This window comes from Podarcis gaigeae (assembly GCF_964106915.1).
Source record: "Podarcis gaigeae genome assembly, chromosome: 1".
Lineage (NCBI taxonomy): Eukaryota > Metazoa > Chordata > Lepidosauria > Squamata > Lacertidae > Podarcis > Podarcis gaigeae.
The window spans coordinates 110,177,417-110,201,981 of record NC_139678.1 but is presented as its reverse complement, the minus strand read 5'-3'; the positions used below and the strand labels follow the sequence as shown (position 1 = coordinate 110,201,981).

General features: G+C 42.9%; 1 protein-coding gene across 2 annotated transcripts in view; it reads right to left on the bottom strand.

Annotated features, from left to right (window-relative positions):
- B3GALT1 (beta-1,3-galactosyltransferase 1) overlaps positions 1 to 24,565 on the bottom strand; it is a 333,237-nt gene that overhangs the window by 77,094 nt on the left and 231,578 nt on the right. For both annotated transcript variants that reach the window (XM_083714070.1, XM_083714071.1), the window contains exon 4: positions 10,608 to 10,727. The gene's annotated coding sequence lies outside the window, so the exon portion shown is untranslated. The remainder of the gene's footprint in view (positions 1 to 10,607; positions 10,728 to 24,565) is intronic.

The following is a 24,565-nucleotide window of genomic DNA, read 5'->3' as shown; positions in this document are numbered from 1 at the left end:
GATCTCGTGGCGAGGGGAGGGCTGTGTGTGTGTGGCTAGTTAATGCAAGCTGAGGGGTTTTTTGAATGCTGGACGCCATTTTGTTGCACGTGCTGCTGCAAACTTTGCAGTGCAAAGCCAGGCTGGGGAGCCATCTTAAGTTGAGGCTGCATAGGCCTTGTGGTGCATGTGATTCAGATTCTATTCAGTTGAACCTCTGGTTACAAAGTTGGTGGACAGTGTTCTCGAAGCTACCAGCATGTGTTTGACCAGACTGCAGGAGGACAGGAAGACTGGAGTGCCTGGAACAGGTGAGGCTGCAGGTCCCTTATTTTGGCTGCCGATCCCTTATTTTCAAGGCTGCTGGTCCCTTATTCTCAAATCTGTAAGTTGACAGCTATGGTTCCATGAAGTGGGACTATTGTCCCCCCCCCTTGCTGTTTGATGCTAGAGAGAGAGGGAGGCATGTTGAGGTGCTCCATGTGTGTTTATATGTAAATAAAGTAGATTAGCCAAAATGCTGAGTTGCTGATATCTGTTACACATGATGAACAAACTCTGCGGATCCCTAAGTGTGCAGGTGTCTGTTGGCATCGGTCGCTGTGATGTTCGGGCTGAAGAAGGCTTTTGAAGCTCCCAAATGAAAGACCAGGAGGGAGAGAACATGCCAGTTGGGCATATGTCTCTGCCAGAGTCCTATTTGAGTGTAGACTGAGCTCCTGACAGCCACTGGGTGCTGCAGTATGAGGAGTGGGGGGCCTCAGCTTCCTCTGAAGGGCCTGAGGTGCTCCACTGGGCCTGACATGTCCCTGATGTGCCTTGTGACTGGGTATGGGGCTGGGGAAGGAGTAAAGAGGATGACAGCAGAGTCCTGTGGGAAGTTCTTTTCACTCTGCTCCTTACTCGCAGCAGTGAAAGGATTTCCCCCTACGAAACCACTTCTCACTACTCTCATTTTGTTTTCACCCCCCCTTATTTTCAGTTAATTCACATTACATGTTAATTGCCATACACCTTCATCATTATATGTAACATGAAGACAGTGGTACCTCGGGTTAAGAACTTAATTCGTTCTGGAGGTCCGTTCTTAACCTGAAACTGTTCTTAACCTGAGGTACCACTTTAGCTTAATGAGGCCTCCCGCTGCTGCCGCACTGCCGTTGTGCAATTTCTGTTCTCATCCTGAGGTAAAGTTCTTAACCCGAGGTACTATTTCTGCGTTAGTGGAGTCTGTAACCTGAAGCGTCTGTAACCTGAGGTACCACTGTATATTATTTCTGCAAATTCCCAAGATCTAACCCTGCAACCACCTCCCTTTATACCCAAATGCCCGTGTGACTTCCTCCACATGCATGATATCCAACATAGTACTTAATAAAAACCTCTAATATTGTGTTCATTTTTATTCACTGCAATAGTCATTCATCTATTAAAAAAAGAGAGGGAAACATAACTTCTTAACTTAATGGGTTCAGTCTATACTTATCCAGAGATTTGTATGGTGATTTTGCACAGGACCCCTTGAAGATCTGAGCAGGATCTGACCACAACCAAGCACTGTTTAACAATAAGTCAATTTGATGCCAACAGGAGAGATTTAAGTATGTGCTTCTCTCCATGTATCAAAGTTAATGGAACTTGACGGTGCTGAAATTTGGCTTATGTTTAGGATATTAGTCACCTGTCCTGATTATTTCTGCTCTGAATACTCCGCAGGTGCTTCCACCTCCACCCTTAAGGTACATATTTCCAAACAATTCAATTTTTGTTGCGATGTAATGGCTCGGCGTTGTTGTTTTGGGACACCGCCTGGTTGGAAAGTTCGCCTGAATGTCTCTTTTCAAAAAAGTTCACGCAAATTCAGTAGTTACGCTACTTGTCTTTTGATAGCTCCCTTCCCAATGGGCAACTTGTAGGGCTGAATGGATAAACAAGCCTTTATTATTTGTTTATCTGCGCTCTCTCTACTTGTGAGGCCAAGTAGAGATCTCCTTACATCCTGGAAGCCTGTATTTGTTGTTCTTTGTCTGTGGACAATTGAAAACTGTATTTTAATTTATGTTTAAACCCAAGTTTGCTTTTTGAATGAAAATAGGAGCATTATCCACAGGGAAGGCTCGTGACTGACTATCAGGCAAGAATGAAGTACACACCAGATAAAGCTCCCAGCTTATACACCCTCTGGGATGAAATTATAGAAACAGGTTTAGAAATAAAAGTCGTTATTTGTGCTGTGAAGTAAGCTTTTTTAAAAAAGAAAAAAAGAAGGAGGAAAGGACAAAAAGACCGGTTTCTGCAGAAGAAAAGAATTTCTGCCTCCAGGATCTTATCAGCGCAGCCTTAATTTAGCAAAATCCTTCTTATGCCTAAGCCCCACATATAGTAAAAAGCAAGGAAGCTAAGTAATAGTAGGAACCTTTCTTTCCTTCCTAAAAATCCTATTTTTAGAGGAAAGCCTCCTACTGAAACAAGGTGTCGCTAAATGTTGGATGGAACATAAATCTTTTACAATGCTGCTTGCTCATTTTGATTGCTTTCTTTGATTCCCTCCAATGCTTCCTTTAATAATTTAAATTTATTTATTTATTTCCTTCAGGTACCTTTTCTTTCGGCATATTGATTTTGATCTTTGATATTGCAGCTGTTCCACAATCGCCCATGTCAAGGACAGTCAAGTATCTGATATTTACACTTTGGACCAGTGCTTGGAAAGAATATTTTTAAAAAGGAACCAGTTCCAGTTCAACTCCATCCTTTCACAAAATCAACTAGTTTCATTCTAGTTTAATTCAAGTTCTACCCCCCCCCCAATTGAACTTAATTCATCTTTAATTCATTCAACAATAATGGGAGCTACTTCTGAATGTGGTTTGGAAAATTCCAAATAAGTTCATCCCAAGCAAAGAGGAAATGTATCACCAAAACAGTGGGCAAATAAGGTATGTGTTATAAAGCACAGTGGTACCTCGGGTTAAGAACTTAATTCATTCTGGAGGTCCGTTCTTAACCTGAAACTGTTCTTAACCTGAGGTACCACTTTAGCTAATGGGGCCTCCCACTACCGCCGCACGATTTCTGTTCTCATCCTGAAGCAAAGTTCTTAACTCGAGTACTATTTATGGGATAGCGGAGTCTGTAACCTGAAGCGTCTGTAACCTGAAGCATCTGTAACCTGAGGTACCACTGTATATGCATATGGCAATTTATATGTATAGAATATTTATACAAATTTAGAAATAACTGCCATAATGTAAACATTTTTTTTACAAAGCACATTTCATCCTAGTGTAGCAGGAACTTAGGATCCTATTTGGCCTGCAACTTCTAGGCTCCACCTCTCCCTTCTCAGGATTATTCATCTTTAAAACCAAACTTGACCACCCCCGCATTTAGAAAGGCACCCGCATAAGCCAAATTTTTCATCTTGCCACCTGCGCTATTGGAAGGAGGATATAAAAAGATTCCCCATGGCAAGTGGCTCTGCCCATGGAAGAGAGGTCAAATTGAGACCGTGGGCCATGTTCTTTTCCCACTGCAGATTTTATTCAGGTATCAGAGCCTCCCTCATAATCCCGCTTGTACAAAAAGTACCAGGGAGGATGGAGAAATATTTTTTAAGTTACCTCTTGTCTGGCTGGAATCCCTATGTCACCAGAAATGTAGCCATAAGTCAAAGAAAGCAAAAGACTACACAGCTCCACAAACAGTCATAATCTGACACAGTTCACAGTAAAATTCTTCTATTATTATTTTTAAAAAAACTTTTAATGGAGTTTATATTTCCTTGGATACATATTTCGAATCTATTGAATTAGTATATTGATTCTTAAATTCCACTTTGACTGTTTTAATGTTTACGGGAAAATGATGCTGAATTTCTGATTTTAACATGCTGGCTGTTTAGCCGTAATAATAAACATTCATATCTTTAAAACAGACAGTCCTCCAAACAGAGGACTGTAGCCTGTAAAGTAGGACACATGGCCACTATTAATTAAACAACCACTTTCTTATTTCGGTTTAAGGGAAAAGGAAAAGTCAACCTGGTTTTCAACACACTGTAAGCTTGAATAAATTCCTTAAACCTTAAAACTACTGGCCATATTCGATCCTACCACAAATAAGGATCCCTCACACGAGAAGTGACATTTAAAACTGGCTTCAGAGCTTAGGCCTGGTTGAGTGCTAACTCCAAGTCTATTCTGTTGGGGGGCACCAAAGACAATACCATTGCTCTGAGAAAGCAACAATGTCAACACAGCCGCCAGCAAGGCATTTTGCTCCCTGAGGTGGAGCAGCAAATCCCCCCCCTTTCCCAAAAAATGAATCAAGATGGACCCAAGGCAGGTCATGTTATTTTGGTACCTAAGGCAGAACATTCCACAAGCCTTTCTCTCAACTCCCTGGCAGTAAAAATACAATAAAGGGACCCCTGACCATTAGGTCCAGTTGTGGCCTACTCTGGGGTTGCAGCGCTCATCTCGCTTTACTGGCCGAGGGAGCGGTGTACAGCTTCTGGGTCATGTGGCCAGCATGACTAAGCCGCTTCTGGCGAACCAGAGCAGTGCACCAAAACACCGTTTACCTTCCCGCCGGAGCGGTACCTATTTATCTACTTGCACTTAGACATGCTGTTGAACTGCTACGTTGGCAGGAGCAGGGACCGAGCAATGGGAGCTCACCCCATCGCAGGGATTCGAACCACCAACCTTCTGATCGGCAAACCACATTGGGCTTGGGGGGGGGGGAACAGGGGGCTCATAATAATAATAATAATAATAATAATAATAATAATAATAATAATAATTTATTTATACCCTGCCCATCTGGCTGGGTTCCCCCAGCCACTCTGGGCACCTTAACAACTCTTGCCAACCTTAACAAATTACAGCTGCCAGAATTCTTAGAGGGCAGCCATGACTGTGTAAATTGGGATGATAGTGCTTTAAATGTATGGTGTCAGTGTGGCCCAGATGCATCTTGTCATATGGATGGATATGTATAGCACCACTTGGGACCCAAAGTTGCTGTGATGAGCAACTAGTTGTTTGTAACCATTGCTCGGTTAAAGCTTTAAAGTGTTTCCCCGTTAAGAATGATGGGAGAAGATATGGTTGGGTGGTTTTAGCGTCTCAGTGACTGAATGTAGAGCACTGTACCCTTCAGGTAAACATCACATGGCAACGAAACCGCATTTTCCAAGCCACTACCCTCATTTCGTACTTTCAATTATACCCCTCGTTCTAATTCTGTGCAAAGGTTAACAAACGTGATCTGATGAAAATCAAGACCCGAAGCATTTTGGAGTTGTTGTTATTTAAATCTAACAATTCTGAACATGGTAAACAAAGCTCTCTTGAAATGTTGCTAATAAATCAGGATAGGAAAATTAATGGGAATTCACGAGCACTAAATCAATGCTCATCAACAGGAGCAATTTAAACCCAATCCTTTGGCTGAAGGTCCACGCAGCTTTTTAAAAAAAGAGCAAAAAAGCACAAGAGAGAAGATCTGCACAAGCCATGCCAAAGTGTGAACTCTATTGGAAATCAGTGGAGATTTTGCCTACAGAACTGAGGCCAAAGTCCTAATTATGCTTACTAGGGAGTAACATGGCTTTAACAGCAAGGAGGAGGGCAAGGCTGCCCATAAGCCAACACTGAACTAGCAAAGACATCCTATTCTATCATCATCATGATCATCATCATCATCATGATCATCATCATCATCATCATCTTTATACCCTGCCCATCTGACTGAATTGCCCCAGCCACTCTGGGCGATTTTCAACATATATAAAAGCATAATAAAACATTATACATTAAAAAAATCCCTATACAGGGCTCCCTTCAAATGTGTTCTAGAGGTTGTATGGTTACTTGTTTCTTTGGCTTGCGGGTTGCATAACATCATAGACTCCAACATTTGGAGGACATTCAAAAAAAAGCAGGACATTCTATGATCACATCAGAAACCAGGACTGCTTCTGTAAATCCAGAACTGTCCCTGGAAAAACACTTGGAGGGTCTGTAATCGATAACCCTGCCTTCTTTCTCATCCAGGTATCTGTTTGTTTCATAAAGTGTAAGACCCCTTGGGCACTCACCTGTATCAAAATTGGACTTTCTATAGGGCCTGTTGCAATGTTAGGTAGCAGTCTTGTCATAAGGGACCGGTAAGTACCTTGAACACCATGAGAAAGCAGGGCACATTAAAGCCAAGAGGACATTAACCTGAAGTGCTCCCATTCATATAGTGGGAGGATTGCACTTGTCAAATGTTGGAAACTGCTTCTTATTTCCATCGTAATAAATACATGGTTGCAGCATTTGCTTTCAAATCCACACACTGGCAAACCACTTCTGTTGGTGGGTATGTGCGGGAGATCTTCCAGTGCAGGGCAGTGGTTAGAGGCCTGTATTGTGACCTGGGTCCAAATCCCCTCCTATCCATGAAGTTCACATGGTACCCTCGGGCCTATCACCAATGCTCAACCTCACCTACCTGACAGGACAGTGATGACATGGAGAGCCAGAGACCACTTGGAGGAAGGGGGGGGGTATAAATACAATAATTAAATGAATAAATCTGTTACCACTAGATTCCTCTTGGTGTTAAGAATAACTGGCAGTGGTATAACAGAGGAACATTACTCTTAACAGTGGTTACAAACAGTGCTATTTTTTGAGAAAAAGAGGTGCTGGACCTCACCACAAATGCCTCCTTTGTTTGCTTTTAAAGGCAAACGTGCCCACCTGAGAGGACCCGGAACTTAGTTCCGGCTGAAAAAACCCCCTGCTTACAAATAGAGGTATGCAACACAAAATGTGGCAGCTGAAAATTGCTGCTTTTGTGATTTGGAAAATGTGCAGAAGGATCGTGGTCTCCAAGTATGCAGAGACCATTGTAATCCCAGACCTAATAAAACATCTGCCTGTCACAGTCCCTCGTCTATATTTAAACCAACAGTGCTTTATTCTTTTCTAAATTTACTTGACTGTTAAGCCATTGGCTCGGCATTTATTTTGCGCACACTTCTCAAAGAAGACGTTTGATTTTGTATGAAAGTCAAATTCAAAGCAAACTCGATTGCACAGACGACACAAGCATCGATTCCCTCTGTAGCCTCAGATAAAAAAAAATAGGAAGGAATATGCTAAGTATCTGAAAGGGAGGCAAAGAGAACTGTCCTGGTACATCTCCCCCACCCCCTGGGAATCAAATCAACAGCGAACAACTTTCTTCCTGCTGAGGACTTTGTGGGACTTTTGCTCCCACCCAACAGGAATCAGCCAGTTCTTTACAAGTCCTCTCAACTGCTTTGTACCCTTATCCTTCTAGCATTCCGAGTCTTCTTCACTCTTTCTCCCCCTTCCATTGCACATTTTACTGCATACTTCCTGTTTTTGCAAACCGTCTATCTTCAAAAGCCGCTCAAACTGCTGCTAGCCCCTTGTTTACACCCCTTCCCCGGTGCTCAGAGATGCATTTGCTGATTTGAGAGGACTCCTTCTGCAGTTTCACTCTCTAGTTAACTCAGCAGAAGCTATGCGATAGCACAGGCAGCGGAGTGACTGTCTTTGGTCACGGAGGGTGCGCAGCACTTCTGTGCCAAACAAAAAGCGGAGAGCCCAAGCGTGACTGCTGGCTTCACTATGTTTACTTGGCAACGTATCAAGTGCTTGGCAAGATTCGAATAAAAATTCCAGTGGAACTCTACAATGCTCTCTCACAAAGTTCATTCTCATGTTTTCTTTAGCAGCAAAAATGCTCCCAAGTTAGAAATACATAGGAACACGTAGGAAGCTGCCTTATCTCGAATCTGACCATTGCTCCACCTAGCTCATCATTATCTACACTGACTTGTAGATCCTCAGGCAGAGGGCATTTTCAGCCCCACCAAGAGATACCAGGGATTGAACCCAATACCTTCTACATGCAAAGCAGACTCTCTGTCTCTGAGCTACAATCCTTCTCCTTCACGTTCATTTATTATAACTTGCCTTTCCATTAAAAGAAGAAGCAAAAGCCACAGAAATCATAGCCTCATAGTTAAACACAGGAAGATCTGATTATGATCCATATACTATTTAATTATACTCTGCCTTTATCTCCACTGGGCCACAAGGTACCATATGATGCCTTAGTGTTGTAACCCTCACTCTTGCCTCGTGAACAAAATATCCACAAACTAATAATACCACAAGTTGAATTGACTGTATCAGTTCGGTGTGGCCAATATTTTGTTTGAATGCATTTGTCCCATGGCAAGAGCTACTATCTTCCACATCAAAGAGAGGCCTTCGTTTCAGTAGCTTGCCATGGTGTGATAAATACCAGCGCTCAACACAGGAGGGCACATTTACACAAAACATTCCCCACGTGAAACTGATATGGTATTGCTACTTTGTAGTAACTTTATCACATCACATAATACCTTCATTGCCATTACTGTTTTAGTCTTGTCAAGAACTCCACAGTACGTCGCTGAAGAAAATGCGTGCTAATACACGACCAAAGTGCTGTTACACTCTTGGCTTCATTCTGCTGAGAACTGTGGAGCTACTGGAGCAATGGGGCCTAAGGCCATTTTCATAGCGGATAATAAAGGCTGGAGACAGGCATGCACAGGTCATTATAAATAGCTGCAATGGACAGGTTGGATGCAGGTGACAGGAGCGAGCCAGCAGCAAATTACACCAAGTAAGTTGGAGTTAACTGTTTATTAGCAAAAAAAAAAAAAAAAAAAAATCTGCACAGCAGTGTCAGGCTTCATGAGCACACCTGCGGGTATCACGTTGGTGACCTTCGCATAGCATCAGGGAGGCAAATTGTCCAATTTACATTGGGAGCTTGGGCTTGTATCCAAAGCAGCACCAAGTAACTGTCCTATCAGTGCAAGGATTTACACTTGCCCAATGAGAATTTCCTCCTCCTCCTGTGCTGTGGGTACATTATATCCTCCCAAAATCTGCTCTAGAGGGTTGGGGGGACGGGGACATAATTTGGGGTGCATATGGGGAAATGTCTTGTTGCACAAATGTAAATCCATGGGTTGATGTGACATTTCCTACCACTGTGCTGGATAGAAGCCTATGTGTGCGCAAATTTTTGAGATACTCACCCTTTTCACCTGTCACGGAGATCAGTATTAAAACTTTCATTGGCTTTAATGCAACTTAATTGTTGCTTTACATCTTGAGATTAGGAGCAATGATTAATATAAGCCATTCAACGTTGACTTTCATTTTTAAGTAGTTCAGGCTTTTGTTATAAAATGGATAAATGGGTTGTACCTATTGAAATGCACACGTAAAGATCTTCAAAAGCACTATCCATACCTTTTGAAAGTCGTCCATGTCACTAACATTAATCTCCTGATGGAACTATTACTATATTTAATGGTATTACTGCAACTTTTCCCCCCTTGGTCCCATTTTCATCTTGGGAAAGTGCTTTGATGTCTAAGTTAAACTCATTGCATATTTGTAACTCTTTTTACAGCGTAAAAGCTTATTTGTGTGTCAAAGGGGGAGGCGATTCATTACTTTCCATTGACAAGAATCACAGAAGAGAATGCACTCCAGAAGTGTTTGATTTTGTGTCTCATTTTACAGTGGCAGAAATAATCAGTTGACAAAGGGAAGGACTGTGAGGATAACCCCAGCTGTGTGCTAAATTAATTAATGCCATCACGTTTCGGAAAATACCTTGGTAATAATTAGGAATAAATTAAAATTTGATCCTGTTTGTTCTAGCGCTGTAAAATGCCTAATTGTAGACAGGAATGGTAATTGTACCTTTGTGGTGGCCACATGAGGCTCTTAAACACAATGCATAAGAGAGAATATGGTTGAGTCAAGTCCTTGTAAATCAAAAGAGACAGACGTCTAATTCCAAGGACATTCTAAGCGAAACTTCAGTTTCCAAAGAATTAACACACACTTTAAATAACTGGCTAAATGAGATGCCACACTCTAGGATTTCACTGATTAAATAATGTTTCTTAATAAAGCACCTCGTGATGGAGAGCATGCTACCAATTAACAAAGACTACATTTTAATCTAAACACGTCACATTTATATTGTGGAAATATACACAACTGGGAGAATAACCCAAAAGGCTTACGATTAATTTCTCATGGCATATTCATGCCAAAGTTAAGTGCTTTTATAAGTTCCATTGATTTTACAGGGAGAATTGGCCATACACTTAAATCGATGGGATTCGAAAGTGCTTCACTTTGGCTAGATCACAATGTCAGCTTCTAGACTTTTATGAAAGTTTGTTCCCTCTTTCCCCCCAACTTGAAGCATTCACCTAGACAAATTCACCTGCAGGAGGAACACATCCATTGCACTTGCAAGGTGCACATAACTATACATAGTATTCCCAAGATCACAACAGTGTGGACTGGTGGAAGGGGGGGGGGAGAACCCAACACTATCACATGTGATTACATAAGACACACAAGCCATTAAGCACAATCAAAGACATAATCCAATTGTTTTCCATTCAGCAAAAAGCAAACAAACCCCAAACTTGTGACAGAATGCATGCAACCAAGTAGATTGCTGTACAGAATTGAAGACCCACAGATAAATGAGTTAAATGGCAAAGCACTTACCATATACTTGGCATCATCAAGCGAAATTTGCCCAAAGGTCCCGAAAACATTGCCAACAGCTGATTAAAGGATGACCTGGGCTTCTTCCTTCTCCCCTTCTTTTCGTCAGAAGCGCATCATCTGGAATCAGAGCACATTTTGTTCATACTTAAACCTATCCCGCCCTGTTGTCGTTTAAAAAAGACTGCTTGTCCAAGAAATAATCGGGCTTGACAAACGGCCACCGAATGTGAGGACGGTGCTTCTTCTTCAGAAGGCTTCTCCATGTGTGCATGTGTGCGTACATACGTAGGTGACTGATACAGGGCTTGTGTTAGGAATTTAGATTCCATTTCACGAAGCAGGATTCCAGCAGACTGAGTTAAAGAAACAGATGGGAGGAAGAGCAGGACAGATGGGGGGTGGAAGGGGTGGTGGTGGAGAGAAAGCAAGCAAAAGGACCGAGGCTGAAACTGTTTTCATTACCTGTGTGTTTTGCGATTATGGAACAACCAGCATTTGGTTTATTGAGATTCCATTTTTAGGAGGTGCTTACTGGAACTCGGCAGTACTTTTCATTCAAGTTACGGGAATGATACTGAAGTCCTCAAAACCAATTTCTGCGCATGATTATTGAACGGTGCACACAGCACAGTCACCAGTTTTGTTTACACATTCTGGGTTTCACCCCCCTTTCCTAATGAAATAAAACACCAGCAGGTGTTTTGTACTCATTTGACATCTATGCCAGATCTAAGCAATGCTATCCATCTTTAGGTGCCAGCTAAAGACCTGCCTTTCCCTTCAGGCCTTTGAATGTGAAGGAATTGGCTGACAGATGGCAGAGGTTTTATCTAATTGCACCAAATTGCTTATTGTGTTTTAATGTTGCCGATTGTTTCATGTGCCTTATTGCTGTAACTGGCCCTGGGCTCATGAGAACGTAAGGGCGGCCCTGCTCGGATAGACCAGTAGCCCCTCTCTTATCACAGATGCCTATGGGAAACCCTCATGAAGTTAAGTTTGCTTTGGGACACTTAATGCATCAAAGGAGAATCCTTAGAGGTTAGACAATAATAGATCACTGTTATTCAGCATGGCATAAATTCTTCTCCTATGTTAGCTCAGATGCAAAGCCCACTAAATCCCCAGTTTCCCAAGTAAACATATGGAGAGGTCTTTATAGAAAATTAAACTACCTTTCTTCCCTTCCTTTGCATATTTTATTAACAATTGTGGTGTTAAGCTTGCATTGCACATTTCGTAATTTTCCTGTTTCCTTGCTGTCCCCCATCCTCTTACGTTCAACCACTGGTATTACTACTGTATTATGCCTTTATGCAAGTCTGTAAAACTATTCTTATGAAAAAATGTCAACAAAAGTCTTTAAGAAAAGAAGAAGTTTGCGTTCAAAGGCGAATCTACCTAATTCACACTTCCCCAAACAGCATGTGAACCAAAACACAGCCATCCTTTGAAATTTGCACTTTTATGAATTTTGCAATGCTGTTTGCCAACAAAATTGCGTTGCTTAGAGAAATGCTTAGAGGAGGAGAAAGTGTGCATAAACATGTACATTAGCATAAAACAACATACACAAACATATTCAGTATTGGGAACTTGCTTGCAAAAATATGTATGTCAGGAAAGAAATGTGTATCAAAACATGCAGATGGGGAGAAATGCCCACACAAAAAAAATACATTCACAAAGTATTGAAGAAATGTGGAGAGCTGAACTTAACACTCGAAAGAAGAAAGGAAGAAAGAAAGAAAGAAAGAAAGAAAGAAAGAAAGAAAGAAAGAAAAGAAAAAAGAGAGAAACTGAAAGAAACCAAAATTGAGAGGTTCATCCATCCTTACCCCTCACCGTTCTGGAAATTCAAGCACCCTTCCTAATTTGTTCCTATTGTATTTTGTTTTAATCTGCACAGTGCTTCATGGTAGCAGCTATCAGCCCTGAGTGCTCACTTGAAGGACAGATCCTGAAGCTGAGGCTCCAATACTTTGGCCACCTCATGAGAAGAGAAGACTCCCTGGAAAAGACCCTGATGCTGGGAAAGATGGAGGGCACAAGGAGAAGGGGACGACAGAGGACGAGATGGTTGGACAGTGTTCTCGAAGCTACCAGCATGAGTTTGACCAAACTGCAGGAGGCAGTGGAAGACAGGAGTGCCTGGCGTGCTCTGGTCCATGGGGTCACAAAGAGTCAGACACGACTAAATGACTAAACAACAACAACAACAACAACAACAACAACAACAACAATGGATTCTCTGTTGTAAGGGGCAGTGGGTGCTCTGCCTCCCTCCCTCCCTCCCTCCCTCCCTCCCTCCCTCCCTCCCTCCCTCCCTCCCACAACAGAGATCACCCTGCTTCAGCAAGCTGACACATGAGCAATCACTGCTTTGGACTGTAATGTTCACTTTTGCGTTTGCATGTATATTGAGCCTTCTGCAGAACTACATACATCAGAGCGCTGTCCCAGGGATGGTCACAGGGCCCTATTCATTGACTCCCTCCTCCCAAGGATTGCAGGCAATGACACATGACCTTCTCATGAGCCAGAAGGCACAAGGGAGACAGTCGAATGTCAAGAAGTCATATGTTTAAATGTCTCTTAAAGTAAATCCAAAGTTGAGGAGGCAGGGGGGAAGTGTAAGCTGTACTGGGAGCAAGATAATGGATGGAATGAATCTGATGAATGACTTACAATAAATGTGTTTTTCAAGGCCTCAGGAGAATGAGCAAGGGTGAATTGATCTGTGTCTAATTGATTTAAAATCAACCTTTTTTTGTGCTAGAGGAGATAGATGAATTGATCCAATTATTAAGTGATAAAAAGTGCAAAGTCCCTGAACTGGAAGTTACTGAGAAGTCGGCTAACTTAAAGCAGGATTATCAATGAAGAGGAAAAGAAATTATCTGCAATACATTCATCTGGATATATATATATATATATATATATATATATATATATATATGCAGGTTTTGGTGTCCTCGGGTGTCTTCCCGTGTAAAAGTTGGGGTGTCTAGGCGACGTTTCGACGAGGTCTCACTCGTCATCTTCAGGCTGGTGCTTTCGGCTTCTTGTTACTGGAACAGAGCGGGATCTCAATGTTTGAGTTCCTATAAATACTGTAGAGGGGGTGTGGTGTCTAGCCTCCAATGTTCTGGGCAGAGAGGAAGTTCCCAGGCTAGTGTGCCTTTTCTTCTTTTGTTCCTTAATTACTTGAGAGATACCTTGAGTGATTTCTTGAGTGATATCCTGAGTACCACTTAGGTGGGTCATTAGGTGTGGATTAGTTGCTAAAGTCTTTGTGTCTTGACCTCTTGAACTTTGTGAAGAGTTTTCCTGAGAAGATGGCTATCTACCAGAAAAAAACACACACCAACCGCTACTTACATGCACAATCACACCACCACCCTGCACAAATAAACTCCGTAGCCAAGACTCTCATCTCCAGAACCAAACGCCTGGCTGACAAAGACCACTTGACAACTGAGTTACAGAATCTCTCAAATGTGTTAATTGCCAATGGATACCAGCAAAACAGGATTACGAAGCTAATCCAAAAGGAAACACCCCCCAAAAACCAAGACACAGAAGAAAACAATGGCATGGCCCTCCTTCCTTATATCAAGGGCACTACAGATAAAATTAGCAAAATCCTCCATAAACACAATATCAAAACAGCCTTTTGCACCAACCAAAAAATAGCCAATATCCTCAGAAACCCCAAGGATAAAATCCAGTTGGAAAACCAAGGGATCTATGAAATACCCTGCAAAGTCTGCCCAGCCACGTACATTGGACAAACAAACAGACGAATAAATGCACGTATCGCAGAACACAAGAATGCCGTCAAAAAAGAAGAAAAAACTTCCTCTCTTTTCCAACACATGAAAGAAACAGGACACGAAATTAATTTTGCAGATTCCAAATTGCTCTTTAACACGGAACATCACCACAAGAGAATAATCATGGAAGCCATCGAGATAGAGAAACACCCTCACAACATGAACAAGCGTGACGACACATCCCGCTTGCCAGACATCTGGAAATTAGCCCTCCCCACAAAAACTGACACCAGATCCAGAGGCACACAGAACGCCAACACCAATCAACCACACCAGACCCAAACCCAGACCCTCTCCACAGATGAATTACTGACACCATCCAGTAGCCAATCCATGGTGGCACCTCCGGATGCTGCACCCCCCTGCAATCCCTACACAGATCTGGCTGACACAAGCCACAAAACCACAGCTCGCCCCTATACACGAAGCCAAGCCAAAGCACAACTAAGTGCAATACAGCCATCTTCTCAGGAAAACTCTTCACAAAGTTCAAGAGGTCAAGACACAAAGACTTTAGCAACTAATCCACACCTAATGACCCACCTAAGTGGTACTCAGGATATCACTCAAGAAATCACTCAAGGTATCTCTCAAGTAATTAAGGAACAAAAGAAGAAAAGGCACACTAGCCTGGGAACTTCCTCTCTGCCCAGAACATTGGAGGCTAGACACCACACCCCCTCTACAGTATTTATAGGAACTCAAACATTGAGATCCCGCTCTGTTCCAGTAACAAGAAGCCGAAAGCACCAGCCTGAAGATGACGAGTGAGACCTCGTCGAAACGTCGCCTAGACACCCCAACTTTTACACGGGAAGACACCCGAGGACACCAAAACCTGCATTCCTGTACCCGTGAAAATCTACGAAAGCATATATATATATATATATATATATATATATTAAAAAAACCTGCTGCCTTGTGGGACATCTTTGGGGGAAGAAAAGGCTAAGGAGTAAACCCTACACAAATCTGGAGTGGAGTCCCTAAGGTGGCTGGGTGGCATCTTGTATGCCTCCTTTCAGCAAAACTCCTGCAGCTAGGTAAAGGTAAAAGGTAAAGGGACCCCTGACCATTAGGTCCAGGTACCTCAAGTCTTCAATTCCTCTCTCGATGACCTCAGAATCCTGAATTTACTGTGCTTTTAATCTAAATAGACAGTGGTGGGGGTTTGTGAACTTGGTACTTTGAAACCTTTTCTGAGTTTGGCCCCCTTCTTCATTTCCTCATCTTCTGAACGTATATTTCGAATTATAGGGAGCATTTCATTATGATAACCCTGTTGAATTGCTCATTTCATCCTATTTCCATCTCTGAATTGATGAATTTCATTCATCAATACTCTTTTATCCGTAAAACTCTTTCCCAATCCAATTAGGCTGCAATCCTATATCCATTTGCCTGGAAACAAGTGCCAGTGAACTCAAAAGAGGATTTCTTCTGAGTGGACATGTATAGGATTGCATTGTTATACTTAGCTTTTTATTCTCTGAGAACAGGGCTTTAACTGCTTAACAGATGCTTTTCAAACATTACCTCATGAAAGCGACCCTTGGATGATTGAATATTATGCTGAAGGGTTACCCCCTTTTATTTCCCCATCTTTAGGCCACAAATGAGAGGCACTCTAAGAAAAAAATTTCCCCAGGGGTGCAGAAGAAAACCAGTAGATTTTTAGGGGCATCGGGTTAACTAGAAAAAAAGTAGTGAAAGCAACTTCCTCTTGGCATCTTCTTGTAAAATTTCTAGAAGCTTCAAGTGGCAGCACAGTTCCAACTCGCAGCCTGGCAGCAGACTCGTTATCCCACAATGCTTTGTTGCTAGGAACAACGCTAAATGTAGGGATATTGTTGAGAAAAAGATGGCCCCTTCTGCTGGCCAATGGTGGGGTCCGCCATCTTTGTTTTTGTACAAATGTCACATTGTGAAGCATTATGGCAAAATATGGTGGCTGCTGGGCCACTGGCTGCAGCTCCACGACCACCTGAAGTGGTGGGAAATATATATACATATATTTCCAGACACTTTTCATAATATATGTGTGTGTGTGAAAAAAAAGTGTTTCCAGTGCTGTTCCTAGGACGTCCCCTCCTGAAAATTTCCACTCAGCGTTATTCCGCCCCCCTCTGTTTTCATATTCTTCTTGTTACCGTTATTACCTCTCTGTGGGATTTCTACAAGATGATTTATGTTGCACTTCCAAACTTATATTCTATTTATGAACTTCAGCGGAGAGTGCCCGCCTTTGTGTAGCGCCCACATACAACAGGGATTTGGGGAAACTCTTCAGTTTTGGAGAATTAATAGTGAAAAACCCCTGGAATGGGGGAACCTTTCTCCACTCCGAATGTAATCTTGAGATACTGAGACTGAGGGCAGGATGACTGACAACCAGATGTGAAGATTAGGGAAATACAGAATGGTGTACCCGGAAAGGGAGGGAGGGAGGCAGGCAGGCAGGCAAGAGTTACACAGAGATAAGAGTGTAGTCATTATCCTGTGACCTTCCCTGAGACCTGCAGGTATTGGTCGGTATACAAATTTAATAAATGAAAACAACAACAACAACATTGTGCTGGGAGAGGCATCTGCAACAACCCTCCACAGTAGTCTGCCATATCCCTATTACAGGTTGGAGAGCTGTGCTGACACAGAGTAACTTAAAGCAGCCCTGCTATACAGTCAAGCATTAATATTGTAGGCCAGAGGTGAGATTGAGACTTGCTGTGGATTCCCAGCCGCAAACTGTCATACTTCTCAGGTTGCAGCAAAGGTCTATCAACTTAAATTCCCCGCTCAGACTCACAGATATTTTCAAAGTACAGTACATTATGGTGTTGTAATACATTCGTTGTAGCCATAAAAGGATAGGAATGACTTAAAATGAAAACTGTCAATTTACAGAGGTCCTCTGGGAACGTTTGTTTTCCTGACGTCTGCTGAATAACCCTAATCTTGGCTCCCCCACCCCAAGTGACAGAATATATGGGCTAAAAAACACCAGCTCTCCTTAATGCTCCGTCTCAGCAAAACACTTTCCCAAGTCGTTTCTGCCAATTCATATCCATGTTTACCTCACAGAGATATCTGGGTATCAGCTGGATTGCTTTATTCTAATGTGCAGGGATGAGACACCCTTGAATTACTGGGCTAGTGTTTATAGACTGCTTCTTTTTTCTTAGCTTTGTAATTACAATGTTTTAGCAGCATTTTATGCTTTTAATTGTTTATATGAGCCACATGGTAAAGGTAAAAGACCCCTGGATGGTAATGTCCAGTCAAAGGTGACTATGGGGTGTGGCACTCATTTCACTTTAGGCCGAGGGAGCCGGCGTTTGTCCACAGACAGCTTTCTGGGTCACGTGGCCAGCATGACTAAGCCGCTTCGGGTGCAACACAAAGCCAGAGTGCACGGAAATGCCATTTACCTTCCCACCGGAGCGGTACCTATTTATCTACTTGCACCGGTGTGCTTTTGAACTGCTAGGTTGGCAGGAGCTGGGACAGAGCAACGGGAGCTCTCCCCATCACACGGATTCAAAATGCTGACCTTCTGATCAGCAAGCGCAAGAGGCTCAGTGGTTTAGACCACCGCGCCACCCGCATCCCTTAAGAAGCAGTGGCCGGTGGGGGCTGAGGTATAAGTCAGCTTTTTTCTTCTTTTTCCCTCTTAAAATGAAAAGTGAATGGTTTTCAAGAACTGCATTAATAAAAGGGGGAAAAGTAGTTCATAAAATGGCAAAGCATTCCTGCTGGATAATAACACAGGTAGAAGGAAAGGTGTAATGTTGTCAAGGGCGATGGCACATGAGTTGTCCAACTGGTGCTTGTGACACCCTCACTCATTCCACCTCCCACACCAGCTCAATGTAAGTACTAGCTGGGGGAAAATTTGCTTTTCCTTGGCAATAAAACATTCTGCTTTTGAGTGCAGTGAAAAGGTTTCCTCGAAACAGTTCTGCCACAAACAACAACTGTACATTTATTGTGCAATAAAGCAATCATTTGGAAGTTCTGAAAAGCTATTCAGCTACTATATTGCTTGCTGACTTTCTCACCTTCCCTTACATCCATTTTTACCCTACAGCGAGGGAAGAATTAGTTTTGCTTTGTATTCATTCTTCACACATTCATTCAGTCTTCGCACAAGACACACAAGTATCACTGAGCAGAAACAGGCATGTATTCACTGTGTACACACTCGTCATGCCTTATGGGTTCTGACACGTTTGTTTCATTGCACAGACATGCTGTAGACACACATGGACAACTGCTGCTCTCCCCATGTGCACATGCTGTCAATTATTATTATTAGAATTTATATACCGCCCTATACCCGGAGTTCTCAGGTAGGTCTCAATTAAGGTCTGCTCTCAGTATGTGATGGTGTGTTGTTGGCATCTGCCTGTCTCATCAGACAATGGAGTAGATCTTGGGGGGTGAAATCAAACCACTGCATTAGCAGCGCCAAAGTGACCTCCACAGGGCACAAGCCTGGGCACCATATATGGGACTCCTGGGCTGCCCAGACAACAAAACCCCTGGACAACAAGACCCTCCTCTCAGCCTCACTGTTGTGGTCCAAAGGAAAGCAGAACAATATTTTGGCACAGTTTGGTTGCAGGAGTTGCTGGCTGGAGGCATCCAAGGCACCATCCAATCGTGTGCAGGGTTTACTCCTTAGCCTCTTCTTCTCCCAAAGTTATCCCACAAGAAGAAGAAGGAGGAGGAGTTAGGATTTGATATCCTGCTTTATCAGTACCCTAAGGAGTCTCAAGGGACACGGGTGGCGCTGTGGGTTAAATCACAGAGCCTGGGGCTTGCCGATCAGAAGGTTGGCGGCTCGAATCCCCGTGATGAGGTGAGCTCCCGTTGCTCGGTCCCTGCTCCTGCCAACCTAGCAGTTCGAAAGCATGTCAAAGTGCAAGTAGATAAATAGGTACTACTCCGGCGGGAAGGTAAATGGCATTTCCGTGCGCTGCTCTGGTTTGCCAGAAGCTGCTTAGTCATGCTGGCCACATGACCTGGAAGCAGTACGCCGGCTCCCTCGGCCAATAAAGCGAGATGAGCGCCACAACCCCAGAGTTGTCCGCGACTGAACTTAATGATCAGGGGTCCCTTTACCTTTAAGGAGTCTCAAAGTGGCTAACAATCTCCTTTCCCTTCCTCCCCCACAACAAACACTCTGTGAGGTGAGTGGGGCTGAGAGACTTCAGAGAAGTGTGACTAGCCTGAAGTCACCCAGCAGCTGCATGTGGAGGAGCGGGGAAGCGAACCCGGTTCACCAGATTATGAGTCCACTGCTCTTAACCACTACACCACACTGGCAGAAAACATATGTCAGGCAGACTTTTCTCTCCTAGCCTTCTCCTTGATATGCCAGCTTTCTCTCTCTGTAAGGTATTTTTTAGATGTGAAAACATTCAGATGTGCCCCCCAACAGGAAGTTTGAAATCGTCTAGCTCAGCAACAGCTGTAAGAGACTCTTGACAGTGTTACTTGACTGTTTGGGGGCGGGAGGTGGGGGGAGGAGGAAGGGGCCAAGAAAGCACGTTGTTTCTTTCATGTGAAAAGCACCCCGTTTGATTAAACACAGTTTTGTAAGTGGTTCTCGAACCCCCTCCTCCAATGCATCCTCAAAGGAAAGCAATATGTATTGAATGAGAGTGGCACTTGGAAACAAAAGCAAACCCAAGACTCAAGATACTGGAGAGATGAAACAATCTGCTTTTGCTTTCGGAGCTACATCAGAAGGTCGCTATTCCCATGTGCTGGGATCAAGAAAAACACTGCGGCTTTGATGACTTGCCTTCAAGAGTACACCACTGAGTCAGGTCTAGAGATGGACTGGGGAGCAGAGTACTTTGCAAAATGAACCGTCATTGATTTGATTTTGTTTCGGCTGTGAATGCTACTGTTCCTCAGGCATAATGACACCTAATCCCTTCCACTGGGGATTTCTTCGCAGAACTCTCTATCTCTGCAAAACCCTTCTTACTGCTCCCCTCCCAACCTCCCAATCTCCAGCCTTTCCCGTTTCTGCATCTGAAGCAGAAAGAGATGAAGTAGCCCATATATTCAATAGGAGAATGAAGGCATCCTCTTCCTTCCTTCAGACTGCAGACTGAATTCTGAAAACTGTAACCCAATGAAGTCTTTCCAAAACACTGGTAAAGTCTTCGCAGTTATTTGTAACTTAATTATAGAATGAATTACTCTTGTAATTCTACTCCCCCCCTTTTCTAAAAAGAAATCCCTGTAAGATTGCCTTTAAAGGACAAACCAGACAGTACCCGATTGCTTTCTCTGTGCCCGAGTTAAATGTATTTTCTGAAAGCTAGCTGTTATCACTGCATCACTGTGTGGCTCTGAGATTTCTGCCGTACAGCAATAGTGAAATCAGATTTGCATGGGGAGAGAGCACTGGTTAATTTTCACTAATCCGAATCAAGAGAAGCATTCCTACAATTATTGTGGGTGTGCTGGAGTCCATACACCTTTTCTGCATGAAGAAAGCAATGACAAATCTCGTGTTAATATAATACATAGATAGGGTTGCATTCAATTTTACTTCTACTCAGAGTAGACCCATTAAATTAATGGACATGCCTAAGTTTAAGTGCTTGACATCACTTACAAAAACTATGAATCTGATAGGTAAAGGTAAGACAGTGGTTAGACAGTGTTCTGGAAGCTACAAACATGAGTCTGACCAAACTGCGGGAGGCAGTGGAAGACAGGAGTGCCTGGCGTGCTCTGGTCCATGGGGTCATGAAGAGTCGGACACGACTAAACGACTAAACAACAACAAAGTTTAAGTCCATTGATTTCAGTGGGTCTGCTTTGAATACAACTTATACCTGTATACCTGAAGGACCATTTCAGCCCTCATCATTCAGCCCAGATACTGAGGTCTAGCTCCAAGGGCCTTCTGGTGGTTCCCTCATTGTGAGATGTGAAGTTACAGGGAACCAGGTAGAGCGCTTTCTCAGTAGTGGCACCCACCCTGTGAAATGCCCTCCTGGCAGATGTCAAAGAGTTAGACAACTATATATTTTTTTTGTAGACATCTGAAGGCAGCACTGTTTTGGCAAGCTTTTAATGTTTGTTGTTGTTGTTGTTGTTGCTGCTGCTGCTGCTGCTGTTGCTGCTGCTGCTGCTGCTGCTATTGTTTTCCTGTATTTTTGGGTGGCTTAACTTTGGGATATCCCTTCATCAGATCACTATTGCAGTAGAGCGTCATAATAGAAATGGATGCACCAACTGAAGCCTAGACTTTACTTCCACTCTCCTTCCAAGCTATTTTGAGCTACTTCAATACAGAAATGTATGTGCTTCGTGTCCAAAATATTTTAAAAATATAAAACATAAACCTTACCTATATTCTAACTTTAGCCGTAAAAAAGGACTGTCAGATATCACCACCTGTTCTTGCTGTATTCTGAAATGAGGCATTCTTGGGAAAGTAAGCTTCTACCATAGTTTGCAAAGACTCATTATGAAACTTAATATCAGATTCAAATTGTAATTACCAGACTGAAACAGTCTTCGCTGATTTCTTTCCTCTCCCATCTTTCTCTCTTCCTTAATTGGGTATCGACTGATTAACTTGAAATAAGCTGATCTATAAGGACTCGAGGAGCATCTAAAAATTTGCTCCCCAATGTGGCCAGTGTTTACAATCAAACCCATCAGAGATTGCCTGATTGCCAGGAATGGCGTTACTTTACCCATTAGTAACTTTAGCATAGCAGATAATCCATTTTTTAAAAAAGTTCTTAATTGTCGAGAAACAGGAGGGAAATGGCAGAGGGAAACAAACAGCAAGGGAGGTGTGTGGATAAAGGCTCCAGGTCTGTAAATAATGAATGCTGCTGGTTCCATCTATTACATCAAGAGTTTTTGAGAGTCAAAGCGATGGAACAAGAGATAACTCCTGAATGTGGGGTTGATGGATGGGATTCGAACTTGCTCAGCTTGCACTGCTCAGACATACTGGGTGCCCTCCAAGAGTTCTTTTCTAGGCTGGATAATACTCTGAGCCACGGGATCCACCAACCCCGTCTTGTTGCCCTCATTCCACTCAGTTGCTGTATCAATGAGGACAGTGGTATGAAAGAAGGAGATTGGGAGACTGAAGTGATTGGGCAATTTAAGTGCAAGAGACTCTTGGGAACATAGTTTTCTACATGCCAGGGAGGGAGGCCTCCAAGGCCTTCAGATCTCTCTCTCTCTCCACTACCCTCATTTTTGTTGCTCTAATGGCTGTCACTAGGCTAAGGCAGGGAACTGAAGGGGTAGAGTATTGGGGGATGCCCTGGGAAAAGGGGACAGGGAATCTTGTGAGACATTTGGAAAACCTAATGAGCTCCTGATGATGATGACGACAGAAGCATGGCAGGGTTGTCAAATACAAAACTAAACTAAAACAAAAAATATATATACTAAACCCAAACCCAAGTCAAAATGGAGCGGGTGGGGAGGTATCACTGAAAACCTTTTGCAATCATTGGTGCTCATAAAGAAGTCTTGGTGTTTAAAAGTCATCACCTTCACCTGTGCATTCTACTCTACTTTAGGGAACAGTGGTATTTATGGGTCACAATCCGAAAGCAGCAATGTGTGAAAGCCAAAACCCCCCCATGCTATTCTGATGCAAAAGTTTATACTACACAAAGTGTTCCTTCGTCTTTAACTGGACTTGCTACCACCAAGTATGCACTCTGGAATTTTACATTATGTGCAAGGTTGTTGCATATTTTACAATGAATTTCTTTTTCTTTTTTAAAAAAAGAAGCTTTGAGATCTATTTATTAGATGTATATCCATCTCGTTATTCCTTTATCAATGGCTTATATCCCAGTGGTCTTCCTTCCAGGTCTGATCCAGCCTGTATTGCTTTGCTTCTACATTGCAAATGCTGTAACACTGGGTCTACCATTCGCTGGAATCTATGGGAGCTTCCGCAAACCTTTACAGAGCAGGAAAACACATACAAAACCATCTGCCATTCACAGACTAGGCACTCAAAAACACAGCTGTTATGTTGGCGTTTCGTTGGCCATTCACTGCTGAAGTTTTAATTCACCCGAACTTTCCTGGGAAAAAAATGGGGATGTAATTTACAGAACAACGTTGTGGCTTTTCACATTCACCCGCAGGGCTTATACCTGGCTCACGTGTTTGTGATCTTTACAAAAGATAAGGCTACTCTTGTCCTGCACACTGAGAGGTTTTCTTGTCTGTCAGGTTTTCTTGCTTGCTTTTCCAAGTGTGTTTCTGGAGGAGATCTTCTGCTGAGCTGCCTTTTGCTTCTTACCGAACCAAGGTGGCTATGTACTTCCTACAACACAGGAACACAGGGACCATCCACGTGTCCCTATTTTCCAGGGACAGTCCCAGATTTACAGAAGCCGTCCTGGTTTCTGATTTGATCCTGGAATGTCACACTTTTCCATAGGATGTCCCTATTTTCATCAGGGAAATGTTTGGAGGGTATTGAGTTAATTGACCCCTAAGCCATCTGAAGGCAGCCCTGTATAGGGAAGTTTTATAATGTTTTATTATGCTTTTATATATGTTGGAAGCTGCCCAGAGTGGCTGGGGTTAACCCAGTCAGATGGGTGGGATATAAATAGTAAAATTATTATTAAGAACATTGTTATGGAATAGGACACCCCTATCATCAGATAAATGTTGGAGGGTATGCTGGAGAGGTCTGGAGGATGTCAACATGAGCAAAGGCCTTTTCCACAGTGGCTTCCCATTTGTGGAATGCTCTCCCTGGCGCCTTCATTATACACCTCTAGGCGCCAGGCAAAAACGTTCCTCTTTGACCAGGCCTTTGACTGATTGACATACAATGCCCTTTTAAAATGTGCTGGGGAGGGAAGATTATTGGGTTGTTTTTGTTTTTATTTTTATTATGTATAGGGAGGTATACAATAGGGAGGTATATTATTTAATAATAATGCTGCAAAGCACTGAGACATGGCCCTTAGCTTATCTTTACCTTCCACTTGTGCTTCAGGTCTTAAGGGTTTGCTTGTTTGTGTTAGGGACAAAGTACCTCATTGGGACGTGGGTGGCGCTGTGGGTTAAACCACAGAGTCTAGGGCT